Here is a 5,652-nt window from a genome sequence, read left to right on the forward strand (position 1 = left end):
CAAATGCATTTTCTTAGTAGCATACCAGTGTGTGATGCTATCTGACAACCGTAAAATGTATCATTTGTTTCGATAAATTGGAGAAATGGAGATAAAATATTAGAATACTTGGTACTGACCTTTACATTTGTTAGTTGTTTTATCGAGGATAGCCTTTGCCGATACGATCTTGCCGTATCTTTGAACACAAGAAGACTCAAATGTTAATAGGATGTTGCTCTCTTATCCTTTAATTGTATTGATTATCATTACAATATGCATACATTATTGTTTTAAAGGTCAAACTATATTTCAATCTACAGATCCTCTCTATTTGGTACAGTATGTGCTAAGAAGGCTCAAAGGGTAAAGCTGGTTGAAATGATGTCTATACAATTCAGTTTACAGCCCAAATATGGTTGTAGTTACGTCATTTCTACCACTTTCGCAGTTTGGCTTGCTGGGGGGTTCATTTTGCCTTCAAATACATGAAGTTGTTTAAAAAATACTGTATGCCCTATATCACAAACAGTGTCGATCTACTGCTAAACTTATATAACAAGGGCCGGGAGTCAGAACGCTAGGCTTGCACAAGAATGCATGACATCATCGCTGAAGAAAAAGGCAGCCATTTAACCCGGGTGAGGCAACCGGGGTGTGAGGCTTGGAGGGAACATATCGAGCCGGATGACCACACAGCACACCATGTTATTMCAGTAGACTCATTTAAGAGAKTCAACTCATCATTGTGTCTTTAACCACATTGTGTCTTTAACCGAATTAAACCCTCATACTAACTGACATACTAAAAGGCACTTCCGAATAATAATCGCAACAGACTAAAGACAAGAAGTTAATGCAATCCTTGCGAACACACATTGCAGTATTTACACAAGTAGCATACAAATGTATATATACATCTCTGAAAGCTTTGGGCACTGTAAAAATAACAAATTGACCCCCCACATAGGGACCTTGCTACATTCATCCAGTTGTCAGAATATGTCAAATATGTGTGGTGGGATGTAGATATATAAAGAGAAAACAAACATTGCTCCAACAGCCGACATTATGTCAAAGAGCAGCCRGACGTTAGTCCATAGAGAAAACAATAGATGCCTGGCATAGCCTAACTATTTGTTCATGTCAACACTCCATGTTAAGGTACCTGAAAAACAGCCRGRGTCATAAACTATGCTCAGACTCAGACAGAAATGCCCGAGTTGAAAGGATGCCAAGCCGTTTTGCGGAACTGGTATTTTAAGGACGTGCATCATACTTTGGTTGGTCTAAACGCTTGTCTAACATTAGCCTGGTTGCAATGAAAGGCTCTTTCGTTTCTGCTTTGTGCCGGTGAGCAGGCGAACACCGTTGGGAGCAAAACACAAGCAAACAACACGGCAACAGCGGCTGTTGCCCCTGGTAACATGGTTGAATGCTTCGCTCCATATGCTTGTGGTCCAGCAGAGGCCAGAGGCGCYCAGAGACAAACCCAACCAAACATGACAATTGCTGAATTCACCAATCCCAATACTGTTGAAAACAGTCACGTTCCCTAATCTCTCGTCTCTACAGATACAGTATCATGTAAACACAGTTGGTTAATCCTTGGTTCCCGTGGTTTAGTTGATTGGAAGGGTGCTAGCTAGTGGCCTCTATGCTTGGTTCATGCGTGGTCCACATGAATATGGTATTGGCATATATAGCTGGAACAAGCTGATTTCTAATTCATCATAATAAGTGTGTCAGTCAATCAGTGCTTGTGTAGACTTGTGTGTGTGTGTCTGCGTGTGTGTGTGTGCTTTCATGTTTATACATGTGATTGTGTGTGTGTGTGTGTGTGTGTGTGTGTGTGTGTGTGTGTGTGTGTGTGTGTGTGTGTGTGTGTGTGTGTGTGTGTGTGTGTGTGTGTGTGTGTGTGTGTGTGTGGTTGTCTGTGTGCGCGTGTGATTTTATGTTTATACACATGTGTGTATGCCTATGAGTGTGTTGTGTGTGTGTGTGTGTGTGTGTGTGTGTGTGTGTGTGTGTGTGTGTTGTGGTGTGTGTGTGTGTGTGTGTGTGTGTGTGTGTGTGGTGTGTGTGTGTGTGTGTGTGTGTGTGCTGAGCAGTCTCACGGCTGGCAGAGCTTGACTAGGTCCAGGTCAGTGGTTGCTGGAGGCAGGCCACGGATGTACAGATTTGTTTTGCTGAGCTGGTCCATCCTGTGGTGCTGCTGTTGCTGCTGGTGCTCACCGTGCTGGGGCTGGCTGAGCCATGGGTACGACTGCAAGGAAGAGACAAGACACTGTCAGGTACACAGTAAACACACTGCATTCTGTTGTCCTCCGTCAACCAGGAAAGAAATGGAAATCCGAGACGAGTTTCAACTCAGACACATTGTAGTTACAGTGCCTCCACTAATATTGGCACCCTATTTGAGCAAACAGGCTGTAAAAAATCTTTATTGTTTATCCTCTTGGTCTTTCATTGAAAATATTCACAAAAATCAAACTTTTAATTAAAGGAAAAATAATTGAAAGAAAAAATTAATTCTTAACATAAAACAAATATTTTTATAAATGTATGTTGTACCACAATTATTGGCACACCTTCATAATACTGTGTGCAACATCCCTTTGCCAAGATAACAGCTCTGAGTCTTCTCCTCTAATGTGTAATGAGGTTGGAAACACATGGCAACAGATCTGAGACCATTCCTCCATACAGAATCTCTCCAGATCCTTCATATTCTGAGGTCCACGCTTGTAGACTCTCCTCTTCAGCTCACCCACAGGTTTCTATAGGGGTCTGGGGTGGCCATGGCAAAACCTTGATTCTGTGGTCAGTGAACAGTTTTTGTGTTGATGTGGAGTGTGCTTTGGTTCATTGTCCTGCTGAAGATCCAACCAAGGCCCAGTTTAAGCTTCCTAGCAGAGGCAGTCAGGTTTTGATTTATATCTGCTGGTACGTCATGGAGTCCATGATACTATGTATCCTAACAAGTTGTCCGGGCTTTGGAAGAAAAACAGCCCCACACCATCAAAGATCCACCACCATACTTCACAGTGGGATGAGGTACTTTTTGCATGGCTATCTTTCTGTCTATGCCAAACCCACCTCTGGTGTTGTTTTCCAAAGAGCTCTATTTTGGTCTCATCTGACCATAGAACCCGGTCCCATTGAAAGTTCCAGTAACGTTTGGCAACTGTAGGAGCTTGAGTTTGTTGTTTGATGCAGCAAAGTCCTTTTTATTGCAGCCCTCCCAAACAACTTGTGGTTACGTAGGTGGCGTCTGATCGTAGTTTTGGAGACTTTCTGACCCCTCCTTGGATATTTTTGGGCCACTCTAACCATCCTCCTCACTGTGCGTGGGGTCAATAAGACACACGTCCTCTTCCAGGACATCGTTAACATCTCCTGTTGCTTTAAACTTCTTAATTATTGCCTGATAGTGGAAATGGAATTTTCAACCGTTGAGCTATTTCTCATAGCCATTTCTGATTTGTGCAGCTCAACAACTTTTGTCGCACATCATTACTGTATTCTCAGGTCTTTCCCATTGTGATGGATGACTATGGAACTTGGCTTGGGTGTCACCTCATATTTATACCCCAGTGAACGGGAAGTCATGGCTTACCACTTAAGTATTCCTAATCACGCAGGTCAACTTAAAAACGTAAAATATGCATGGGAATATACTTCAGTTAGATTTTACTCATAAGAATTTATAGAGGTGCCAATAATTGTGGCAAACATGTTTTGGGAGAAAATATTTATTTCATTTACTTTTCCAATCATTTTACTTCAATTTTTGTGAATATTTTGAATGAAAGACCAAGAGGATAAACAGCAAATAATTTTTTTTACAGCCCATTTTGCTCATATTTACCAAGGGTGCCAATATAAGTGGAGGGCACTGTATATTTACACAGGAGAGACAAGAGGACTCAGCTACACACAGTGTCACTGACTAAACACACACACCGGTAAGCAGACAAAAACACACATATATGCACGCAGACAAAGACACACCCATACACAGACACACACACACCTCACATACACAGACACACAAACACACAGAGACAAACTGGTGTCCCTTGCCTACGGAAATATCGAAACATGGCCTCCAGTGAGGCCTTTGTGCCACACCCAGAAAATACATCTGGGAAATCTAGGACATCCCCCCTCCCCAACAGAACACAACAACCTCAGCGGATTCCTGGACACACAACAGTCTACAGTCATGTCAATTCCCGTCAGGAAATGTACACAGTACCACGATGTTCTTCATGCTTCTACTCAAGGTGAGACGCAGGTAGCTGATAAGACCCACGGCACACTGAGCACAGACTGTCAACACGGCTCAGCTATATACCTAGCTTCCCCTTCTTGACACGCAAGGCAAAACAGTGCAACAGTGTAATTGCTAAATATATACTTAAGTGTCAAAAGTGAATCATTTCAAATTCTTTATATTAAGCAAACCAGACAGAATGATTTTCTTGTTTTAAATTGTACAGATAACCAGGGGCACACTCCAACATTTAGACATCATTTACAAACAAAGCATGTGTGTTTAGTGAGTCCGCCAGATCAGAGGCAGTAGGGATGACCAAGGATGTTCTCTTGATAAGTGTGTGAATGGACCATTTTCCTATCCTGCTAAGCATTCAAAATGTAACGYGTACTTATGGGTGTCAGGGAAAATGTATTGTGTAAAAAGTACATAATTTTCCTTAGGAATGTAGTGACGTAAAAGTAGTCAAAAATATAAATAGTAAAGTACAGATACCCCAWAAAACTACTTAAGTAGTACTTTAAAGTATTTTTACTTAAGTACTTTACACCACTGAAGGGCATATAGTAGTTGTCAGCACTAGACACGCTACACGGCCCTACTAGAACTGACAGTAGTGGTGAGTTTGTGTAATCTGTTGAGCTCGTGCATCAGCTATTCATCTGTGAAGAGTACACTTCTCCAGCGTGCCAGTGGCCATCGAAGGTGAGCATTTGCACACTGAAGTCGGTTACGACGCTAAACTGCATTCAGGTTAAGACCCTGATGAGGACGATGAGCATGCAGATGAGCTTCCCTGAGATGGTTTCTTACAGTTTGTGCAGAAATTCTTCGTTTGTYCAAACCCACAGTTTCGTCAGCTGTCTGGYTGGCTGGTCTCAAGTCGATCTCGCAGGTGAAGAAGCCAGATGTGGAGGTCCTGGGCTGGCGTGGTTACACGTGGTCTGCGGTTGTGAGGCCGGTTGGACATACTGCCAAATTCTCGAAAACGACYTTGGAGGCGGCATATGGTAGAGAAATTACATTKAATTCTCTGGCAACAGCTCTGATGGACATTCCTGCAGTCAGCATGCCAATTGCACGCTCAGAACTTGAGCCATTTTTAGCATGTTGTTGTGTGATGAAATTGCACATTTTAGAGTGGCCTTTTATTGTCCCCAGCACAAGGTGTAATGATCATGCTGTTTAATTTGCTTCTTGATGATGTGCCACCACCTGTCAGATCGATGGATTATCCTTGCAAAAGGAGAAATGCCCACTTAACAGTGATGTAACACTTTTTTTTTTTTAATTCTTTTTTGTGGCGTATGTAACATTTTGGGAATCTTTTATTTCAGCTGCATGAATAACAATGGGAAAAAAACCAAAAACTTTACATGTTGCGTTTATAT

General features: G+C 42.2%; 1 pseudogene; it reads right to left on the minus strand.

Moving 5' to 3' along the window:
* The window catches only part of LOC111971078 (RNA-binding motif, single-stranded-interacting protein 1-like), a 20,183-nt pseudogene extending 17,873 nt beyond the window's left edge, over nucleotides 1-2,310 (minus strand).
* Nucleotides 2,311-5,652: the final 3,342 nt, after the last annotated feature.

The sequence above is a fragment of the Salvelinus sp. IW2-2015 genome, linkage group LG12 (assembly GCF_002910315.2).
Source record: "Salvelinus sp. IW2-2015 linkage group LG12, ASM291031v2, whole genome shotgun sequence".
NCBI classification, from domain to species: Eukaryota; Metazoa; Chordata; class Actinopteri; order Salmoniformes; family Salmonidae; genus Salvelinus; species Salvelinus sp. IW2-2015.